Here is a 24,867-nt window from a genome sequence, read left to right as displayed (position 1 = left end):
CGAAAGTAAATTATCTGAACTATGCTGACCAGAATCAGTGTGCTCAAACGTGTGTTCTTGTTGAAAGAAAAAATGAGGAAGTGAATAGCTGTGTGGCTACCGCAGGGCAGTAATGTTGTCGCTCCTGGTTTAAGGAGCAGAGTGCCGCAGCGGATGCGTGTTGGGTCATTAGCCCGAGGTCGAGGAATCGAGGCTATTCTCTGCTATTTACATCCTCCCTGACACGAAAAGTAAAAATAACGCACGTTCCTGTTTGCTTTGCAGCAAATACCTATCAGAAACTTTCTTGCAGTCTCATCCCGACATTAAACCCAGGATAAAGCAGACAGCGTGACACATTACAACATTGTAAAGCTCACACAGAGGGAACCACAGAGAAAATGCTTTAAAGTCTCAGCAAGACTGACCAGATCTGTAGGGAGAGAAAAGAGTTAACGTTTCGAGTCCAGATGACACTTTGTCAAAGCTGGACCGGATACGATATCCAGTAGTACCCCACAAAGGGGCAATATAGATATATAACGATATCCACTAATAACTCACATGGGGCATATAAGGAACTAAAGCTTTATCGAGCGATAAATCACAATAGAAACTAAGTTCCCATCTTCCCCTCTCGGGCGGATGTGAACAATCGAACCTGCCTGACTATTTCCAAGAGAAGACGAATTTTACCCGGAGTCCTGGGATCAATATTAATTCCTCAACCAAAGTCACTGAAGCAGATTATCGAGTCATTAACTGCGCTTTTGCCTGTGTGGTCTTGCTGTGCGTATTTAAGCGGGAATCTCATGTCCTGAGACCAACGCTTTTCCATTGAAAGGAAGGTATTGGACATTCGTGAGGTTGAAAATCTCGCTGGAGAAAATTAACCTCGTGTGGGAAAGGTCAATATCAGGAGTGGGATTCGCACCCACGCTTCCAGAAGAGACTGCGACCTGAACCTTTGACCGCTCGGTCACCCTGATGCGTTGTCGCCGAAACTAAGATCCGTGCACACATCGACTCAAATTCTATCTTCATCGTCATTCCATTTCAAACAAGATATGCTTATCCTCCTTTTGAACACCAGCCAGAGTCCTGTATCTGAGTGTCATCCTTGTCCAGGCCGCTGAGGGTTAAGGAGCTCCTCATTGCTGCATTGATCAGTTTGCTCCAATCAACCAGGAACGAATTCCCGCTCTACCTGTTCCTCACTCGAAGATATTGAAAGCCTAAGATCTGAGCGACGTGAAGTATCCAATTGGAGAGTTGCATCCTGACGACTGCATTCTCTCTCCACAGCTGCTCCCGGTGCTGCTTTCACAGACAAGTAGCCGAAGAATCCCTCCTTTTTCCAAACAGGAGAACGTTCATCCAGGAGAGGCGCCAGAAGAGTGTTCTGGGAGAAGTCAACTTTGTCACCTCGACTATACTGTGGGTAGCTGAAGAACAGGTGTCAAAGAGCGGATCAGACTGTAAGCAAAACGTTGATACTAATAAAGAAAAAGGTAGATGTGCTGCTGACAAATAGCGACTTGTTTTCGTTTGGTGTGATTGAGAATATATATAGCAGAGAGTGGTTTCGATCCATCGACCACTGGGTTATGGGCCGCTGCTCCACGCTGCTCGTGGTTGACTCTGTCCGGGGTCGGACTTGAGGCAATGTTTGAAGAAATCAATAACAGCGTGATCAATGTTCCCAGAGAGGTGAAACTGCCGCCCCGAACTTCATTCTATGAAGGTGATTCCAGTCACTCCCCACTTTATCATCAGAACAACGTCACACAAGAAATCACATCACCTTCACAGAACAACATTCAGAACGCAAGTAAATTATCTGAAATATGCTGACCAGAATTACTGTGCTCAAACGTGTGTTCTAGTTGAAAGAAAAAAAATGAGGAAGTGAATAGCTGTGTGGCTACCGCAGGGCAGTAAAATCGTAGCTCCTGGTTTAAGGAGCAGAGTGCCGCAGCGGAAGCGTGCTGGGCCATTAGCCCGAGGTCGAGGAATCGAGGTAGTTCTCTGCTATTTACATTCTCCCTGACACAAAAAGAAAACATAACACACGTTCCTGTTTGCTTTGCAGCAAATACCTATCATAAACATTCTTGCAGTCTCATCCCGACATTAGTCCCAAGAATGAAGGAGACAGCATGACGCAGTACAACATTGTAAAGCTCACACATAGGGAACCACAGAGAAAATGCCTTAAAGTCTCAGCAGATCTGACAGCATCTGTAGGGAGAGGAAAGAGCAAACGTTTCGAGTCCAGGTGACCATTTGTCAAAGCTGGACTGGAAACGTTATCCAATAGTACCCAACAGAGGGGCAATATAGAGAAATAACGATATCCAGTAATACCTCACAGGGGGCCAATAAGGAAATAAAGTTTTATCCAGCAGTAAATCACAATAGAAACCGAGTTTCCAACTTCCCCTCTCAGACGGATGTAATCACTCCAACCAGCCAGACTATTTACAAGAAGATAAGACGAATTTTACCCGGAGTCCTGTGCTCAATATTAATTCCTCAACCAGAGTCACTGAAGCAGATTATCGAGGCATTAACTGCGCTTTTGCCTGTGTGGTCTTGCTGTGCGTATTTAAACAAGAATCTCATGTCCTGAGACCAACGCTTTTCCACTGAAAGGGAGGTATTGGATCTTCCTGATGTTGAAAATCTTGCTGGAGAAATTTAACCTCATGGAGAAAAAAGGCAATATCAGTTGTGGGAGTCGAACCCACGCCTCTTGTAGAGATTTCGATCTCAACGCAGCAACTTAGACCACTCGGCTGTCGTCCAAACTAAGATCCACTCGCAAATCGACATAAATTCTATCTTCATCGTCATTTCATTTCAAACAATAGATGCTTTCCCTACTTTTAATCCCTAGCCAGAGCCCTTATCTGAGTGCCATCCTTATCCAACCCGCTGGGGGTGAAGGAGCTTCTCATCGCTGCATTGAACAGTTTGCTCCAATCAACAAGAACCGAATTCCCGCTCTACCTCTTCCTCACACGAAGCTATTGAGAGTCTAAGATCTGAGCGACGTGAAGTGTACAAATGGAGAGTTGCATTCTGGCGACTGCAATCTCTCTCCACAGCTGCTTCCGGTACTGCTTTCACGGACAAGTAGCCGAAGAACCCCTCCAGTGTCCAATCAGGTGAACGTTCATCCACTTGAGGAGCCAGAAGAATGTTCTGGGAGAACTCAACTTAGTCTCCTCGACTGTACTGTGGGTAGCTGAAGAACCGGTGCCAAAGAGCGGATGAAACTGAAAGCAAAACTTTGATACTAATAAAGAAAAAGGCAGATGTGCTGCTGACATATAGCAACTTGTTTCCGTTTCGTGTGAGTGAGAATATAAATAGCAGAGGCTGGTTTAGATCCATCGACCTCTGGGTTAGGGATCCAGCACACGTCCGCTGCGCCACTTTGCTCGTAGTTGTCTTCTCTGGGGTCGGACTTGAAGCAAAGCGTAAGAGCGTGATCAATGTTCCCAGAGAGGTGAAACTGCCGTCCCGAACTTCCTTCTATGAAGATGATTCCAGTCATTCCCCAGTTTCTCATCAGAACAACGTCACAGAATAAATCACATCCCCTTCACAGAACAACCGTTCAGCACGAAAGTAAATTATCTGAACTATGCTGACCAGAATCAGTGTGCTCAAACGTGTATTCTTGTTGAAAGAACAAATGTGGAAGTGAATAGATGTGTGGCTACAGCCAGGCAGTAATGTTGTAGCTCCTGGTTTAAGGAGCAGAGTGCCGCAGCGGAAGCGTGCTGGGCCATTAGCCCGAGGTCGAGGAATCGAGGCTATTCTCTGCTATTTACATTCTACCTCACAGCAAAAGTAAACATCACGCACGTTCCTGTTTGCTTTGCAGCAAATACCTTTCAGAATCCTTCTTGCAGTCTCGTCCCAGGAATGAAGGAGACAGCATGACACAGTACAATGTTGCATAGCTCACACAGAGGGAACCACAGATAAAATGCTTTAAAGTCTCTGCTCAATTGATCCTCAAGATAAACACTTCCAAATTCCACCAATTCCATTGGGAAATGCATGAATATAGATTGTTTAAATTTTACATACTTCTAACACCTCTCCGTCCACCCGATCACATTCTATCACCGACAGTTCATGTGAATCTCCCGCGCTCTGTTGCGGTTCTGTGTCGTGGCCAGTAGATGTCAACACACTGTGGTAGAGCGAAGTTCACAGATTAGAGTGAGACACAACTGATAAAAATTGTTTTTATTATATTAAAGTTGGTACGGCGGGATTTCGAAGAAGATAATATGTGGTGATGATCTTTTCTTATATTTTGGTTGTGTTGAATCCGTCAACATGTTGTATGTGGGAGTGACGTGCATTCTCTCTGCCCTTCTCTGGTCCCGTTTGTAAATGGGGGATTCCTGTCACTCTCGGGTAATGTGTGATAGTGTAAGAGACATTCTGAACCTGTCAGTCTTCGTCACTATATGTGCCTCTGGATACGTTGTCAATGGAACCGCACCGTGACACGAGTTCTTCGGCTACCCACAGTACAGTTGAGGTTACCGGGATGACGTCTCCCATAATTCTCCTCACCCACCTCTCCAGGATGAACCTCATCCTGTTTGTAGACTGGTGGGGTTCTTTGGCTACTTGCCTGTAATAAGATCGCATATTAAAATTCCATTGAAGTAAATGAGTTGTATCATGTGGTTAAGGAGACGCACAATAATCCATTGTACTCTGCACACGTGGATTCAAATCCCATCCTCGTCTGTAATGTGTCTGTTGTGTCTCTGTTTGGTCCACTTCATGAGCATGAAGTACAAATGCTGTGATTTTTTGCTTTGGTTCACGGGCTTGGCGGGTGGTGAATTCGACGAACACTGTCCATGTTGAAACCACATTATAAAAAGGTTAGAAAGCTACTTATTTCACTCCCTGACCTTATTGCGTATAAATTCTGAGTTAGAAACAGTTCCGTCCTCTCAGTTTGAAACTCACAAAGTCGCGCAAAAAGTAAGTTCATAAAATAAAGAAGCAGACTTCAGCCATTAGACCCATCGAGTCTGCCCAGCCATTCTATTATGGCTGATATATTCCCCATCTGCGACCTACAATGTTACAGACGAAGAGGTCGATTGCGTTATCAGCAGGAACACTTTCACCCTAGAACGCATGACCTCGGAGCGGGGGTAGGCAATTTAGCCTCCTGAGCCGAACACCTTCCATGTGATGTTGGCTGATCCCAGCCTGGCCTCAACTCCACCGTCTTCCCGTTCTCCGTATCCCTTGAACTCCTTACCAATAAAATCTCTCTACCTCCTCCTTAAACTTACTCACTCTCCCTCCATCCAACGCAATCTGGGGTACCGAATTCCACGGAATCATAAACCCTTTGGGATAAGTAGTTTTTCCTCAATTCTTTTTTAAAATTGCTATCTGTTATTCTAAGAGCATGACCTCTCGTTTTAGAATGCCCCACAAGAGGAAGCAACAGCTCCACGTCAACTTTTTACATACCTTTGGTACCTTGAACATCTCAATTAGATAATTACGCATACATTCTGAGTGAGAAACTGTGGACCAGTCTTCCTCAGTTTAAAACTCACGATGTCGCACAATAACATCCGATTCAACTATTAGATCGATGACCGGGAATCGAACTGGAACAACTGCTTGGAAGAAAACTTTGCTCACCACTCTCCCACCATCGCTGCATTTCCAATTTTGAACACCAGGTGAATAGAAGGAAGCAGATACATTCCATCAGTTCATGGATGCAAAACGAATTAAAACCTGTTGACATGTGCAGTTGTGGGACGAGGTGGCCGAGTGGTTAAGGCGATGGACTACTAATCCATTGTACTCTACATACATGTGTTCGAATTCCATTCTCGTTGATTTTAAATCGACTTTTCTCGGACGTGGGCCTTATTTTTCCTAGATGGATCTGCAATCACTGATGTGACAATCTATTCCAAGTTGTCAGGCCAGATTGCAGCGAGTTGGGTTAGAGGACGGAGGAACGAAGGCAGACGGGTTTGGGGCTTAACCTCTATTTGACACCAGTTCTTCTTCGGCTATCCACAGTACAGTCGAGGATACCGGGTTGACTTCTCCCATAATTACCTTCTGCCACCTCTCCTGGATGAACATCCTCCTGTTTGTGCACTGGAGGGTTGCTTCGGTCACTTGTCTGTGAGAAGGTCAGACATTAAAGTTCCATGAAGTAAGGAGTTGTACCACGTGGTTAAGGGGATGAACAAGAAACCTTTGTGCTCTGCGCACTTGAGTTCGAATCCAATCCTCGTCTGTAACGTACCTGTTGTGTCTCTGTTTGATCCACTTCATGAGGGTGACGGAAAAATGCTGTGATTTTTAGTGTTTGGGACTTGGGGTTGTGAATAATCGAACACTTTCCATATTGAAACCACTTTAGAAAATGACGAGAAAGTTACTTAATTCACTTCCCCCCATAATTGCGCACAAATTCTGAGTTGGAAACAATTTCTTTCCCTCAGTTAGAAAGTCATGAAGCCGCGCAAACGATAGATTCTTCAGATATGTGAGCAGTGTTACGCCATTCGACCCATCGAGTCTGCCCGCCATTCGATCATGACTGAAGTGTTCATCATCTGCTACCTGAAATGTTACGGAACAAGAGATCGATTGAGATATCAGCCAGAACACCTCCTCCCGAGAACACATAACATTGGAGCTGGGATATGCAATTTAGCCTCTTGGGCGTAAAACCTTCCATGTGATCTTGCCTGATCAAACATAATGGCCTCAACGCCACCGTCCTGCCCGTTCTCCAGAACCCTTCAACTCATTACCAATAAAAGTCTCTCTAAGTCCTCCTTAACTTTCTCACTGTCCCTGCATCCACCACACTCTCAGGAAGTGAATTCCACAGAATTAAAACCCTTTGGGAGAAGTAGTTTTTCTTTAAATCTTTTGTAAATTTGCAGCCTCATATTCTAAGATGATGACCTCTCGTTTTAGACTGACCCACAACAGGTAACATCAACACCACGCCTACAATATCTACACTTTTTCGCATCTTAAACACCTCACTTAGATAATCCGTATAAATTCTGAATGAGAAACAGTTGACCAGTCTTCCTCAATTTGAAACTCAGGATGTCGCGCAAAAACATCCGATTCAACTATTACTGCGATGGCCGGGAATCGAACCGGAGTCAACGGTCTCAAAAGCAGTGATGCTCACCACTATACCACCATCGCTCCATTTACCCCTGTTGAACACCTGGTTGAAGAGAAAGAGGCAAATAATTTCCATCAGTTCATGGGTGCAAAACGAATTAAGACGTATTGACACAAAAATTTGTGCGACGAGGTGGCCGAGTGGTTAAGGCGATGGACTGCTAATCCATTGTGTTCTGCACACGTGGGTTCGAATCCCATCCTCGTCGATTTTTCGCCCGTTGTTTCTCGGAAGTGGGATTCATTTTACACGATGGATCTGCAATCACTGATGTGACAAAATATTCCAAGTTGTCAGGCCACTTGCATCGAGTTGGGTTAGAGGAGGGACGAACGGAGGCACGAACGGAGGCAGACGTGTTTGGGGCTTAACCCCACATTGCCACCAATTCTTCTTCGGCTACCCACTGTGCAGTCGAGGTTACCGGGTTCACTTCTCCCATTATTACCTTCTGCCACCTCTCGTGGATGAACGTCCTCCTGATTGTACATTGGTGGGGTGCTTCGGCTACTTATCTGTGACAAGATCAGATATTAAAGTTACATGAAGTAAAGGGGTTGTACCACGTGGTTAAGGTCAGGCACAATAATCCATTGTACTCTGCACACGTGGAATCAAATCCCATTCTTGTCTGTAACGTGTCTGTTGTATCTCTGTTTCGTCCACTTCATGAGGATATAGAAAAAAGGCTGTGAGTTTTAGCTTTTGTTTCAGGGCTTGGCGGGCGGTGAATAGTCGAACACTGTCCATGGTGAAACCAAATAATAAAAAGCTGAGAAAGTTACTTTTCACTCCCTGCCCTAATTGCGCATAAATTCTGAGTTGGAAAATGTTCCTTCCCCTCAGTTTGAAACTCACGAAGTCGCGCAAAAGATAAGTTCATAAAATATAGGAGCAGAATTAAGCCATTAGACCCATTGAGTCTGCCCCGCCATTCTATCACGGTTGATGTGTTCCTCATCTGTTACCTACAATGTTACAGATGAAGAGGGCGATTGATCTCAGTTAGAATACGTCCTTACTATAACACATCATCTAGGAGCGGGAGAAGGCAATTTAGCCTCCTGAGCCTAACACCATCCATGAGATCTTGGCTGATCCCATACTGGCCTCAACTCCATCCGTTCTCCATAACCCTTCCACTCAATACCAACAAAAATCTCTCTACCTCCTCCTTAAATTTATTCACTGTACCTGCATCCACCGCACTCTGGGGTAGCGAATTCCACAGAATCAAAAAGTGATCCCCTACAGTGCAGACTTTGTTTGCACTGAGTGCTGAATTTGGTGCATCTGAGTGCTATAGTGAGAGTTTGGTGACTGAGTGAGTGCTGAATTTGGTGCATTTGAGTGCTAGAGTGAGAGTTTGGTGACTGAGGGAGTTAGGTGAGGAGGGAGTAAGGTGCTCCTTTCATTTTCTTTCCTACATTTCCACAAAGAGTTAGAAGAGAGCCAGGAGTTTACAGAGAGTGCAGCTGACTGGGAGTCGGAGGGCGGAGATCCAGTTGGTCCACAGGGCAGCTATATTCTGTAAGGTAAGAGGGGATGGAGGCTAGGCCAGTTGCATGCTCCTCCTGTAGGATGTGGGTGGTGAGAGATACCACCGGTGTCCCTGCTGACTATACCTGCGGGAAGTGCACCCAACTCCAGCTCCTCAAAGACCGTGTTAGGGAACTGGAGCTGAAGCTGGATGAACTTCGGATCATCCGAGAGGCAGAGGGGGTGATAGAGAAGAGTTACATGGAGGTAACCACACCCAATGTACGGGACAAGAATAGCTGGGTTATGTTCAGGGGAAAGAAAAAAAAGGCAGACAGTGCAGGGATCCCTCGTGGCCGTTCCCCTTCAAAACAAGTATACCGTTTTGGACGCTGTTGGCGGGGATGACCAACCGGGGGAAGGCCCTAGCGGCCAAGTCTCTGGCACTGAGTCTGGCTCTGGGGCTCAGAAGGGAAGGGGGAGAATAGAAAAGCAATAGTTGTAGGACATTCAATGGTTAGGGGAATAGATAGGAGATTCTGTGGTCGCGAGCGAGACTCCCGGAAGGTATGTTGCCTCCCGGGTACCAGGGCCAGGGATGTCTCGGATCGTGTCTTCAGGATCCTTAAGGGGGAGGGGGAGCAGCCAGAAGTCCTGGTGCACATTGATACCAACGACATAGGTAGGAAAAGGGGTGTGGAGGCAATAAATGAGTTTAGGGAGTTAGGGTGGAAGTTAAAAGCCAGGACAGACAGAGTTGTCATCTCTGGTTTGTTACCGGTGCCACGTGATAGCGAGGCTAGGAACAGGGAGAGGGTGCAGCTGAACACGTGGCTGCAGGAATGGTGTAGGAGGGAGGGCTTCAGGTATTTGGATAATTGGAGCGCATTCTGGGGAAGGTGGGACCGGTACAAGCAGGACGGGTTGCATCTGAACCAGAGGGGCACTAATATCCTGGGAGGGAGATTTTCTAGTACTCTTCGGGAGGGTTTAAACTAATTTGGCAGGGGAATGACAACCGGATTTGTAGTCCAGCAACTAAGGTAGCCGATATTCAGGACGCCAAAGCGTGTAATGAGGCAGTGGGGAAGGGAACACTGACAAAGGAGAGTACTTGCAGGCACGGAGATGGGTTGAAGTGTGTATACTTCAACGCAAGAAGCATCAGGAATAAGGTGGGTGAACTTATGGCATGGATCGGTACTAGGGACTACGATGTGGTGGCCATCACAGAAACTTGGATAGAAGAGGGGCGTAAATGGTTGTTGGAGGTCCCTGGTTATAGATGTTTCAATAAGATTAGGGAGGGTTGTAAAAGAGGTGGGGGTGGGGGTGGCATTTTTAATTAGAGATAGTATAACAGCTGCAGAAAGGCAGTTCGAGGAGTATCAGCCTACTGAGGTAGCATGGGTTGAAGTCAGAAATAGGAAAGGAGCAGTCACCTTGTTAGGAGTTTTCTATAGGCCCCCCAATAGTAGCAGAGATGTGGAGGAACAGATTGGGAAACAGATTTTGGAAAGGTGCAGAAGTCACAGGGTAGTAGTCATGGGTGACTTCAACTTCCCAAACATTTTGTGGAAACTCTTTAGGTCAAACGGTTTGGATGGGGTGGTGTTTGTGCAGTGTGTCCAGGAAGCTTTTCTAACACAATATGTAGATTGTCCGACCAGAGGAGGGGCAATATTGGATTTCGTACTTGGTAATGAACCAGAGCAAGTGAGAGATTGGTTAGTGGGGGAGCATTTTGGAGATAGTGACCACAATTCTGTGACTTTCACTTTAGTAATGGGGAGGGATAGGTGCGTACAACATGGCAAGTTTTACAATTGGGGGAAGGGTAAATACGATGTTGTCAAACAAGAATTCAAGTGCATAAGTTGGGAACATAGGCTGTCAGGGAAGGACACAAGTGAAATGTGGAACTTGTTCAAGGAACAGGTACTACGTGTCCTTGATATGTATGTCCCTGTCAGGCAGGGAAGAGATGGTCGATTGAGGGAACCATGGTTGACAAGAGAGGTTGAATGTCTTGTTAAGAGGAAAAAGGAGACTTATGTAAGGCTGAGGAAACAAGGTTGAGACAGGGCGTTGGAGGGATACAAGGTAGTCAGGAGGGAACTGAAGAAAGGGATGAGGAGAGCAAAGAGAGGGCATGAACAATCTTTGGCGGGTAGGATCAAGGAAAACCCCAAGGCCTTTTACACGTATGTGAGGAATATGAGAATGACTAGAGCTAGGGTAGGTCCGATCAAGGACAGTAGCGGGAGGTTGTGTATTGAATCTGAAGAGATAGGAGAGATCTTGAACGAGTACTTTTCTTCTGTATTTACAAATGAGAGGGGCGATATTGTTGGAGAGGACAGTGTGAAACAGACTGGTAAGCTCGAGGAAATACTTGTTAGGAAGGAAGATGTGTTGGGCATTTTGAAAAACTTGTGGATAGACAAGTCCTCCGGGCCTGACGGGATATGTCCAAGGATTCTATGGGAAGCAAGAGATGAAATTGCAGAGCCGTTGGCAATGATCTTTTCGTCCTCACTGTCAACAGGGGTGGTACCAGGGGATTGGAGAGTGGCGAATGTCGTGCCACTGTTCAAAAAAGGGACTAAGGATAACCCTGGGAATTACAGGCCAGTTAGTCTTACTTCGGTGGTAGGCAAAGTCATGGAAAGGATAGGATTTCTGACCATCTGGAAAGACACTGCTTGATTAGGGATAGTCAGCACGGATTTGTGAGGGGTAGGTCTTGCCTTACAAGTCTCATTGAATTATTTGAGGAGGTGACCAAGCATGTGGATGAAGGTGAAGCAGTGGATGTTGTGTACATGGCTTTTACTTAGGCATTTGATGAGGTTCCCCATGGTCGGCTTCTGCAGAAAGTAAGGAGGCATGTGATAGTGGGAAATATGGCCAGTTGGATAACGTACTGGCTAACCGATAGAAGTCAGAGAGTGGTGGTGGATGGCAAATAATCAGCCTGGATCCGAGTTACCAGTGGCGTACCGGAGGGATCAGTTCTGGGTCCTCTGCTGTTTGTGATTTTAATTAATGACTTGGATGAGGGAGTTGAAGGGTGGGTCAGTAAATTTGCAGTCGATACGAAGATTGGTGGAGTTGTGGATAGTGAGGTGGGCTGTTGTCGGCTGAAGAGACATAGATAGGATGCAGAGCTGGGCTGAGAAGTGGCAGATGGAGTTTACCCTGAAAAGTGTGAGGTTGTCCATTTTGGAAGGCCAAATATGAATGCGGAATACAGGGTTAACGGTAGAGTTCTTGGCAATGTGGAGGAGCAGAGAGATCTTGGGGTCTATGTTCATACATCTTTGAAAGTTGCCACTCAAGTGGATAGAGGTGTGAAGAAGGCCTATGGTGTGCTAGCGTTCATTAACAGAGGGATTGAATTTAAGAGCCGTGAGGTGATGATGCAGCTGTACAAAACTTTGGTAAGGCCACATTTGTAGTACTGTGTACGTCTTATACACCTCAATTACATAATTGCGCATCAATTCTGAATGGGAAACTGTTGGCCAGTCTTCCTCAGTTTGAAACTCACAATGTCGCGCAGAAACATCCGTTACAACTATTACTGCGATGGGACAAGTAGTTTTTCCTCAAATGTTTTTTAAATTTGCTATCTCTTACTCTAAGCTTAAGAACTCAAGTTTTAGAATGCCGCAAAAGAGGAAGCATTAGCTCCACATAAACATAAACAGCTCGGCGTCATAGATCGCAGTTATGTAAATGTGGTCACACCCAAGGTGCAGGCAGAGAAATGGGTGACCACCAGAAAGGGCAGGCAGTCAGTGCAGGAATCCCTTATGGTTGTCCCCCTCTCGAACAGGTATACCCCTTTGGATACTGTCGGGGGGATAGCCTATCAGCGGAAAACAGCAGCAGCCAGAGCAGTGAACCACGGCTGGCTCTGATGTTCAGAAGGGAGGGTCAAAGCGCAGAAGCGTAATAGTAATAGGGGACTCTATAGTCAGGGGCACAGATAGGCGCTTCTGTGGACGTGAAAGAGACTCCAGGATGGTATGTTGCTTCCCTGGTGCCAGGGTCCAGGATGTCTCCGAAAGGGTAGAGGGCATCCTGAAGGGGGAGGGCAAACAGGCAGAGGTCGTTGTACATATTGGTACTAACGACATAGGCAGGAAGGGGCATGAGGTCCTGCAGCAGGAGTTCAGGGAGCTAGGCAGAAAGTTAAAAGACAGGACCTCTAGGGTTGTAATCTCGGGATTACTCTCTGTGCCTCGTGCCAGTGAGGCTAGAAATGGGAAGATAGAGCAGCTAAACACGTGGCTAAACAGCTGGTGTAGGAGGGAGGGTTTCCGTTATCTGGACCACAGGGAGCTCTTCCGGGGCAGGTGTGACCTATATAAGAAGGATGCGTTGCATCTAAACTGGAGAGGCATAAATATCCTGGCCGCGAGGTTTGCTAGTGTCACACGGGAGGGTTTAAACTAGTGTGGCAGGAGGGTGGGCACGGGAGCAATAGGTCAGATGTTGAGAGCATTGAGAAAAAGCTAGGGAATAGGGACAGTGTGGCTCTGAGGCAGAGCAGACATGGAGAATTTGCTGAACACAGCGGGTCTGGTGGCCTGAAGTACATATGTTTTAGTGCAAGAAGTATTACGGGTAAGGCAGATGAACTTAGAGCTTGGATTAGTACTTGGAACTATGATGCTGTTGCCATTACAGAGACCTGGTTGAGGGAAGGGCAGGATTGGCAGATAAATGTTCCAGGATTTAGATGTTTCAGGCGGGATAGAGGGGGATGTAAAAGCGGAGGCGGAGTTGCGCTACTGGTTCGGGAGAATATCACAGCTGTACTGCGGGAGGACACCTCAGAGGGCAGTGAGGCGATATGGGTAGAGATCAGGAATAAGAAGGGTGCAGTCACAATGTTGGGGGTTTAGTACAGGCCTCCCAACAGCCAGCGGGAGATAGAGGAGCAGATAGGTAGACAGATTTTGGAAAAGAGTAAAAACAACAGGGTTGTGGTGATGGGAGACTTCAATTCCCCAATGTTGACTGGGACTCACTTAGTGCCAGGGGCTTAGACGGGGCGGAGTTTGTAAGGAGCATCCAGGAGGGCTTCTTAAAACAATATGTAGACAGTCCAACTAGGGAACGGGCGGTACTGGACCTGGTATTGTGGAATGAGCCCGGCCAGGTGCTAGGTGTTTCAGTAGGGGAGCATTTCGGGAACACTGCCCACAATTCAGTAAGTTTTAAAGTACTGGTGGACAAGGATAAGAGTGGTCCGAGGATGAATGCGCTAAATTGGGGGGAGGCTAATTATAACAATATTAGGCGGGAACTGAAGAACATAAATTGGGGGCGGATGTTTGTGGGCAAATAAACATCTGACATGTGGGAGGCTTTCAAGTGGCAGTTGAAAGGAATTCAGGACCGGCATGTTCCTGTGAGGAAGAAGGATAAATACGGAAATTTTCTGGAACCTTGGATAACGAGAGATATTGTAGGCCTCGTCAAAAGAAAAAGGAGGCATTTGTCAGGGGTAAAAGGCTGGGAACAGACAAAGCCTGCGTGGAATATAAGGAAAGTAGGAAGGAACTTAAGCAAGGTGTCAGGAGGGCTAGAAGGGGTCACGAAAAGTCATTGGCAAATAGGGTTAAGGAAAATCCCAAGGCTTTTTACACGTACATAAAAAGCAAGAGGGTAGCCAGGGAAAGGGTTGACCCACTGAAGGATAGGCAAGGGAATCTATGTGTGGAGCCAGAGGAAATGGGCGAGGTACTAAATGAATACTTTGCATCAGTATTCACCAAAGAGAAGAAATTGGTAGATGTTGAGTCTGGAGAAGGGTGTGTAGATAGCCTGGGTCACATTGAGATCTAAGAAGACGAGGTGTTGGGTGTCTTAAAAAATATTAAGGTAGATAAGTCCCCAGGGCCTGATGGGATCTACCCCAGAATACTGAAGGAGGCTGGAGAGGAAATTGCTGAGGCCTTGACAGAAATCTTTGGATCCTCACTGTCTTCAGGGGATGTCCTGGAGGACTGGAGAATAGCCAATGTTGTTCCTCTGTTTAAGAAGGGTATCAAGGATAATCCAGGGAACTACAGGCCGGTGAGCCTTACTTCAATGGTAGGGAAATTACTGGAGAGAATTCTTCGAGACAGGATCTACTCCCCATTGGAAGCAAATGGACGTATTAGTGAGAGGCAGCATGGTTTTGTGAAGGGGAGGTCGTGTCTCACTAACTTGATAGAGTTTTTCGAGGAGGTCACTAAGATGATTGATGCAGGTAGGGCAGTGGATGTTGTCAATATGGACTTCAGTAAGGCCTTTGACAAGGTCCCTCTTGGTAGACTAGTACAAAAGGTGAAGTCACACGGGATCAGGGGTGATGTTTCCTCCACACAAGTTACAGGGAAGAGTGTCGCCAGCTCTTTCCCACACACAATCCGTCCATTGTCACTGACAGAGCAAAGAGACACAGACAGGTCATCAGTTCCACAGTCTCAGGCAGCAGAAACAGTTCCAGAGACACATTTTCAACCCATCAATCAAACAGCAGGAGAGACAGACGCTGTGTCCATGTCACCCTAACACAGTACCACTGACAGGAGGCCCCATAAATCCCAGTGCAAATTCTCACCCATTCTCATCATCACTGTATCAGTTCCACAATGGAGCAGCTTAGTGAAATAATCAATATCAGAGAAAACTGACACATGGATTCCGGTTTAGAATTACACAATTAACCGTAATAATGTACTCTGAGAATAGAGTGAAATACCAGCCACATCACTCACATCAGGGGTGGCTGTACTAATCCTCAGAGTGCGTCCTCACAAATATATTAGAAGCAAACACAAATATCAGGTGCCTTCTCAGATTGAGATATGCTGAAAGCGACAAAGATACAAACACTGATTCTCGTTTAAAACTCACCTAATTTATGAAAATAAAAGATGCAATATAATTTCGCTGACTATGAACTGAGCTGTAACTTGCAAACTATTGCAAAATCCTCACTCACTCTGTTCCGGATGGAAGATACTGCAGCAATTCCAGACTGTGATCCATTTTACATTCATGTCAAAATTCTGACTCAGAATCAGACTGAGTGTCACAGATCAAATCAATGTGTACAACCTGAGTGAAACTTCCAGAGCAATCCAGTATCAGGTTGAAGGTTACATTATCTTTCACAATTGTGTTCTGATATTAAATGCTGGTCCAAAACTATCACACATTGTTTGCTTCAAGCCTCCCACAGCAATGGTTTCTTTCTGTGCTGGAAAATTACGTGGAATGAAGGCAAACGTATAAACTGTCCCAGAGATTGAAAGGTCACATCCTGAACCGCATCTTCACACTGAGTCACAGAGCCTGACAGGTACAGGATAATTCTCAAACACATGTTCAGACTAAGATCCATCATGCCACTGAGTCCTGGAGCATGACAGATTCAGGATTATTCTCAAACGGTTGTTCAGAGTAAGATGCTGAAATACACTGTACTCATTCATAAATAGCAATCACAAAAAGCAATCAGACTCAACAATTGTACCTCTGAGAGATTTAGAAATGGTTAAAAGACTCTCAGAGAGGATACAATAGTGACATACAATCACACGTATACACACAGTGTACAGGCCCACACACATTATACACAGAGTTGCACACACACAGATACACAAACATACACACACAGGTATACACGTGTACACACACAGTACACAGAGTCACACGCATTATACACACACAGTTGTACACACCCGCAACCACAGGTATACAGACACAGGCACATAAACATTCACACATATTCTCAGATACACACATATATATAGAAACACGCATGTACACACAGACAGAGATATACACAGAGACAGGTACATTACATCAGAGAAATAAAATTAATCCAGCTATAGTGAAGTAACAGAGATATAGTTCTAATACAGGATGGTGAGTGGCTGGAGGAGAGCCTCCAGGTCGCGGTGTCGCTCTGTGTCGGCCGCCCTTGTAGTATATATAAATGATTTGGAGGAAAATGTAACTGGTCTGATTAGTAAGTTTGCAGACGACACAAAGTTTGGTGGAATTGCGGATAGCGATGAGGACTGTCAGAGGATACAGCAGGATTTAGATTGTTTGGAGACTTGGGCGGAGAGATGGGAGGTGGAGTTTAATCTGGACAAATGTGAGATAATGCATTTTGTAAGGTCTAATGCAGGTAGGGAATATACAGTGAATGGTAGAACCCTCAAGAGTATTGAAAGTCAAAGAGATCTAGGAGTACAGGTCCACAGGTCATTGAAAGGGGCAACACAGGTGGAGAAGGTAGTCAAGAAGGCATACGGCATGCTTGCCTTCATTGGCCGGGGCATTGAGTATAAGAATTGGCAAGTCATGTTGCAGCTGTATAGAACCTTAGTTAGGCCACACTTGGAGTATAGTGTTCAATTCTGGTCGCCACACTACCAGAAGGATGTGGAGGCTTTAGAGAGGGTGCAGAAGAGATTTACCAGAATGTTGCCTGGTATGGAGGGCATTAGCTACGAGGAGCGGTTGAATAAACTCGGTTTGTTCTCACTGGAACAAAGGAGGTTGAGGGGAGACCTGATAGAGATATACAAAATTATGAGGGGCTCAGACAGAGTGGATAGTCAGAGGCTTTTCCCCAGGGTAGAGGGGCCAATTACTAGGGCGCAGAGGTTTAAGGTGAGAGGGGCAAGGTTTAGAGTAGATGTACGAGGCAAGTCTTTTACGCAGAGGGTAGTGGGTGCCTGAAACTCGCTACCGGAGGAGGTGGTGGAAGCAGGGACGATAGTGACATTTAAGGGGCATCTTGACAAATACATGAATAGGATGGGAATAGAGGGATACGAACCCAGGAAGTGTAGAAGATTGTAGTTTAGTCGGGCAGCGTGGTCGGCACGGGCTTGGAGGGCCGAAGGGCCTGTTCCTGTGCTGTACATTTCTTTGTTTTTTGTTCTTTGTTCAGACATGGGGAGAACGTGCAAACTCCGCACACAGTCACCCAATGCTGGAATTGAACCCGGATCCCTGGCTCTGTGATGCAGCAGTGCTAACCGCTGTGCCTGGGTCCCACCCAAAAGCCGACTTCGCTGGGCAGCACGCTGGCGCAGTGGTTAGCACTGTGGTATCATGCGCCGCGGTCCCAGGTTCGATCGTGGCTCTATGTGACTGTCCGTGTGAAGTTTGCACATTCTCCCCGTGACTGCGTGTGTTTCGCCCCCACAACCCAAAATAAATGTGTAAGCTAGGTGGATTGTCGACGTTAATTTGCCCCTTAATTGGAAAAAATGAATTGAGTACTCTAAATTTATTTTAAAAAGGCGACTCTGGCTGATTTCGAACCAATAACGTCAGAACGTCTCAGCAGAACACGAAATACAAGTCCTACACTGTATCACTTGCTCCATCGAGCCACCAATCATATATTTTTTATTATTGTTTATTATGTAAATAATTTAGTTGCTAATTCATCTGGCCCCAGGAGTATCCATAACACAGTTTGTAAATTGAACTTTGATTGTGTCGTTTTTTTGACCCGATTAACCCACCTTTTTACCAATGTTTCTATTTACTATTGTTGCCTAAACCTTCCACGGAAAACAAATTGAAACGGGATAGATGAAGTTAGATGATGAGAATATTTTGTGAATTTTATTTGAGGACTGTCCCCTCATTTTCTGACCTGACCTGCGATATCTAATTAAATAATTCACCACTGTGATGGCCAGGAGCTGAATCTGTGTCAATTGTTCAGTCAGATGTAACTCTACGACCATCTCTTACCGAGCTCGGTCACACAGATTCATAGAATTTACAGAGCAGAAGGAGGCCATTCGGCCCATCGAGTCTGCACCGGCTCTTGGAAAGAGCAACCTACCCAAGGTCCATACCTCCACCCTATCCCCATAACCCAGCAACCCCACCCAACTCTATGGGCAATTTTGGACACTAAGGGCAATTTAGCATGGTCAATCCACCTAACCTGCACATCTTTGGACTGTGGGAGGAAACCGGAGCACTCCGAGGAAACCCACGCACCCACGGGGAGAATGTGCAGACGCCGCACAGACAGTGACCCAAGCCGGAATCGAAACTGGGACCCTGGAGCTGTGAAGCAATTGTGCTAACCACTGTGCTACCGCGCTGCCCCCTCTGTATTTATAGAACGAATACACAAGCAATGAACCGGGATAATGGATTAAATCAGAGATTAGATTGTTTTGCAACAATATGGCTGGAATGGGAGTCTTACATTTTCCGATAGATCGGGATGAGCAGGTTCGCTCAGTCAGAAAGCAGATGTCTGGGGCTTTAATAGTGACTAATTGGTGTTTTACAATAATGTTAACCGCTAAAAGCCATGTTGGGCGGCACTGTACCACATTGATTTGCATTGTCCCTGCACAGTGCTAGGGACCTGGGCTCGATTCCTGGCTTGGGCCCCTGACTGTGCCGGGTCTGCACGTTCTCCCCGTGTCTGCGTGGGGTTCCTCTGGCTGCTTCGGTTTCCTCCCAAAAGATGTACTTGTTAGGCGAATTGGACATTCTGACGACTAGGGGATTTTCACAGCATCATCACGTAATCGGGATTACGACACTGATAAAGATGATTATTATGTTGATGTTTTTTCGCTGCAATTCAAACGGGTAATGAATACATCGTTGCCTTTTCGCACAACTCGCTTTCAGCCACTTTTCCTTTTTTTAAATTTAGAGTACCCAATTTAAAAAAATATATATATTAAGGGGCAATTCAGCGTGTCCAATCCACCTACCCTGCAGCACTTTAGGTTGTGGGGACTAAACCCACGCAAAGACGGGGAGACTGTGCAAATTCCACGCAGACGGGATCCCAGAGCCGGCACCGAACCTGGCATCTCAAACGCCGTGAGGCAATAGAGCTAGCCCACTGCTACTGGGCTGCCGTCTTCTTTAGTACGAAGTCTTACAACACCAGGTTAAAGTACAACAGGTTTGTTTCGATGTCACTAGCTTTCGGAGCGCTGCTCCTTCCTCAGGCTCCTTCCTCTTCTTTAGTGTCACAAGCATGCTTACATTAATACTGTTATAATGTTAGTGCGAATAACCACTAGTCGCCACACTCCGGCGCCTGTTCGGGTTCACTAAAGGACGATTCTGAATGTCCAATTCACCTAAAAGCACATCTTTCTGGGCTTGTGGGAGGGAACCTGAGCACCCGGAGGAAACCCACGCAAACACGGAGAGAACGTGCAGACTCCGCACAGACAGTGACCCAGCGGCGAATCAAATCCGGGACCCTGGCGCTGTGAAGCAACAGGGCTAACCACTGTGCTCCTGCCGCGCATTGTTGTTTCTTACAAGTCCTTGGTCGCCAGTCTTTGTGAAATTAGCTGATCTACATGGTGTCAGGAGTGGGATGTACGGCACAAGGACTTCCCCACATGACTCACTTGTGTCTGACCACCACATTGGGTATAGTTGGGTGCAGTTCGTGCAGGAGTGGCGTATTTACTGTGGTGTCTCTGACAAGTCAATAAAGATACAAGTTGTCACATTACTAAACATAGCGGGTTCTGATGGCAGCCAGAAGTTTGGGTGGTTTATTTTTCAAATGGAGGCGGAGGAAGTGGACCCCAGAAGTAATTGAAATAAAGCAAGAAAATATTTGCCTTCCGGTGAAGAATATAAAACTCAACAGACACGTGTTTCACTTGACAAACCAAAGAACAGATGAAAAAATACAATCATGTTTGGCAATCTCGAAAATTTTAGGGAGAAATGTGCATGTGAAACCTTTACCAATGAGTTGGGGATTGAATATTCTGCTGGGGCCACAGCCACCTGCTCCACAGGCCGCTGCCACGAGAGCAGGATTTAAAACTATTAAAAAAATAACAGCTGCATGTGAAATAACAATCAAAAAGCAACAACGATGATAAGCGGTGACATAAGCTTTCACCCCCGTGAACAAATAAACAGGTAATTCAGCTCATTCCTGAGGAGAAAGGAATTCCCTCCACAGGATTTTATTAAATCGATTGAGACAAAGCATTTTGTTGTAGTTGGCAGCGTCAATACTTTATCCGGGTGAAACATATATTGTGGATTAGTTCGGAGCCAAACAAAGTACGACGAGTAAAGAGAATTGAATGCACAAAATAACAAGGAAATACATTCTGAGAAAAGCCCTGCAATGTTTGGAAAGAAAGGCGGAACTTTGAGCTGACGAGGAAAAACTTCAGCAAGGTGGACTGGATTTCGGTACAAAGCAACCGCGGCAAGACTTGAATTTGCAACCTTCTGACATCATCGAAGTCAGACGCCTTATCCATTCGGCCGCGCGGCCAACGGCTGCAACGCTTTTTCAGTTTTCATGATCCGCTGTCACCCAGATCGCAGAAAATACAAGGGAGAGCTCCAGCTGCCAAACTTGGTCATTTTCCATGTCGATAATATTCTTCACTCCGTGAGCCGTGAAGGGTTTTGAGGCATCATCCATAAATGTGGATGCTCACTGACATGTGTTACTATCCTCTGCCCGAGAACAAGTCAAAATTAAAACTGGATTAACTGTTATAAAGACCAATGAGTAAACGCTGGGAACTCCGAGCATCATCAGTTCATCAACCAGAAACACTCACAGAATGATTTAATACAATATGTTTCTCATGCAAACCTCAAGATACGAAAATTCACCTGAACAGCTCATGGTGAACTTGGAGATTTATTTCCAAATTTAAATCAGTGATTGAGAGGAACGATCAGATCTGTCAAATACTTATTAACTGTGTATTTAAAGTGATGCTGTTTCCGCTGTGCTGACCCTCTTCTCCTTCTCTATGTCACTGAATCACAGAATTATACATGCAGAAGAGGCTCTTTGGCACATCGAATCTACACCGACGCATGAAAAACACGTGACCTGGCGACCGAATCCAATTTCCCAGCACTTGGCCAATAGCCTTGAAGGTTATGACGTGCCAAGTGCTTATCCGGATACATTTACAACCTGCCTCTGTCACACTCCCAAGCAATGCATTCCAGTGCATGACAAAGGGAGGGCGCTGCTGTCCAAATAAGCATGGAGAATTACTGCAGTGTGTCCTGTAGATCAGACAGACTGTAGTAATATGTATGCACTTCTCTGTTTTGTTTTTATGGAGGGTAATTGGATTTTTTTCTCTTTGCTGTTCTGATGATCAAGGTGTATGAGGGAACAAGGGAAGGTAATTCGCAGCATGGCCTGAAATGGGCTGAGAAAAAAGGGTGCACGGTAACACAAGTGTCTTTTACTGTGGCTTCACAGCGCCAGGGTCCCAGGTTCGATTCCCCGCTGGGTCACTGTCTGTGCGGAGTCTGCACGTCCCCCCCCCCCCCCCCCCTGTCTGCGTTGGTTTCGTCCAGGTGCTCCGGTTTACACCCACAGTCCAAAGACATGCAGGTGAGATAGATTGTCCATGATAAATTGCCCTTCGTGTCCAAAAAGGTTAGGACGGGTTATTGGGTTCCGGGGATTGGGTGGGTGCAGACTCGATCAGCCGAGTGGCCTCCTGCGGCACTCTATGTTCCATGTAATTCTGAATATGGCCTGAAATGGGCTGAGAGCAAGGCGAAATCCTCGGCGGGTGTGCTTTTGAAGCACTTACTGCTCGTGTCAATTTGCGAATAAAAACGACTCTGGAGATTGCTTGTCGATTGAGGGCAGACTAATAAACATTTACCACAAGGAAAATCCAGGTGACCTGTTGCATAGCAGAAGATAGTTTCGATCCATTGACTTTTGGATCATGTGATCAGTCCGCTCCGCTCTTCTGCTGAGGAGCAAGTTACTATTGTCGTTACTGCTATACGGTAGCCAGGCAGCAAAGACTGTTCTCATTGACAAGACATACCTGTTGCCGAAGCAGTGGCACCCATGTGAAACTCTAGTGAAAGCACGACTGGATTATACTTCGTGTGAGTGTAAATGATTCACTCTGTATCAGTCATTCTCTGGTTCAATATATCTGTGTAATATTCAGACTGTTTTTGCATTTCCCGCTGCTGTGTGAAGGTTGGATCACTTGCTAATTGTGTCGTTGAAACCGTGCATGTCCAAGCGATTTGTTCTGACTGCCAGATTCCGGACTGTAAATTAGTTTGGGATTAATTTTGTATTTATCAATCTCTCGTTTTGAATTTCCGATCTTTTAAATTCATTTATGCGATGTGGGCGCCGCTGGCTTGGCCAGAAATTACTGCCCATCACAAACTGCCGTGAAATGAGCGGCTTGGTAAGTCATCCGGAGGCAGGTAAGGGAAAACCACATTGCTGTGGGTCGGGAGGCACATGTACAGCCAGACCAGGTAAGATTTCTCTGCCTAAAGTTAACCAGTTGGGCTTTCGGACAATCGGTTCATGGTCATCAGACTTTTAATTCCAGATGTTTTTATTGATTTCATATTTCACCATCTGCCGTGGCGGGATGTGTGTGTGTGTTTGTGTGTCAGTCCCTCATTATCAGTCTGTATGTGAGTGTGGATTAAACCCTTATATGCCCTCACAGACACTGTGATCTTCTTCTTGCGAATTTCAGAGAAATACTTAAACTACCTGAGACTCTGGTGGGCAGTTGGAGGGGCTGGTTTGAAGAAACTGCAGCAAGATGTGAGTCAGAAAGTGAAGAGTGGACTTGTGTGTGAGAAGACCACAGAAAAGCTGTGCCTGGAGTGTGTCCTGCCGACAATTAATGAGTAAAATACCTTATTGCTCAAATCAGAGGCTGAAGGATGAATAGAATGGGAAGCGATCAGGCAGTGGGACCTCGGTACTGCACCGCATTCCTCCCACAGTCCAACTATCTGCAGGTTTGGTGGATGGGCCATGTTTAATTGACTCTTATTTTCCAAACATTAGTTCGAGCTTTGGGGGTAGGGCATGGATAGGGCCGAGCTGTAGTGCTCCGTCAGGAAGGGAATCAAGGGTTAGGGGGTAAGGCAGCAAAGTGGAGTTGAGATGTTATCATCAGATCACTCAATCTCATTGATAGCACGGTAGTTAGCACTGTCGCGTCACAGGTCCAGAGTCCCAGGTACGATTCCGTGCTTGGGCCATTGTCTGCACATTCTCCTCGTGTCTGCGTGGGTTGCCTCCCACAGTGCAAAGACCTGCAGGTTGGGTGGGGTTGCTGGGTTCCGGGTATACAGCGGCGGTGTTAGCTTTGGTGGGGTTCTCTTTCCAAGGGCCGGTGCAGACTCAATAGGCCGGATGTGCTCCTTATGCACGTGTCCTCCCATTGCACCAACCTGTCTGCGTGCTTTCAGAGTTCTACTGGAATTTCTGTCGATCTTTGCACAACGGCAATACGGCCCAAACTTTTACAGACAATAAAGTACTTTTAAAATGTAATCACTGTCAAAATTACTGAATTTTTGAACTGCCTGTTGGACAACTTCAGACATTCCCATGCGGGGAACTGTCTGTCAGAAACAGTCTGGAACGTTGACTGAACAGTTGCCCGCTGATGTATATGTCCAGTTGGCAATCTGCTTTAGGTGTGAGCAGCCTGACTCTGGTCAGCAGCTTTCAAAGATTTTATTTTTGTCCTGAATGGGTGTTCCGAGAAGGTGATGAGTTTTCTTCTGTGACGTCATTCTGATGGGATAGTGAAAAGTGACTGGAGCCACATTTACAGAAGGGGTTCGACTGGAATGTCTGTCGCTCTTTTCACCACAGGACGGCCCAAACATTTACAGACAATAAAGTACGTTTACAATGCACAGTAAAAAGTTTTACAACACCAGGTTAAAGTCCAATAGGTTTGTTTCAAATCACCAGCTTTCTGAGCACTGCTCCTTCCTCAGGTGCAGTCACTGACCAAATTACTGAACTTTTGAACTGCCTGTTGGACAACTTCAGACATTCCCAAATAGGGATGGGGATTTTGCTGCAGGCGTGGCTCTGTGGCGCAACGGAGAGCGCTTTGTCCTTCTCGTCATGATGAAACATTCGAAGGTTGTGGGTTCGAATTTCGACAGAGTCGGGTGTTAAGTAAAGTATGAATCAATTGGTAAAACGTTTATCAATGTTCGCAGAAAAGTGGAACTGCCGCCCGAAACTCATTCCACAACCGTGACGCCATTCACTTTTCACTTTCCCATCAGAATGACGTCACAGAAGAAAACTCATCACCTTCACA

General features: G+C 46.0%; 1 non-coding gene across 1 annotated transcript; it reads left to right on the top strand.

Annotated features, from left to right (window-relative positions):
* Nucleotides 1–7,342: 7,342 nt before the first annotated feature.
* trnas-gcu (transfer RNA serine (anticodon GCU)) lies at nt 7,343–7,424 on the top strand. Its single transcript has one exon. It is a non-coding gene; the product is annotated as a tRNA-Ser (tRNA).
* Nucleotides 7,425–24,867: the final 17,443 nt, after the last annotated feature.

This window comes from Scyliorhinus torazame, chromosome 24 (assembly GCF_047496885.1).
Source record: "Scyliorhinus torazame isolate Kashiwa2021f chromosome 24, sScyTor2.1, whole genome shotgun sequence".
NCBI lineage: Eukaryota > Metazoa > Chordata > Chondrichthyes > Carcharhiniformes > Scyliorhinidae > Scyliorhinus > Scyliorhinus torazame.
This window is presented reverse-complemented; position numbering and strand designations above follow the sequence as displayed.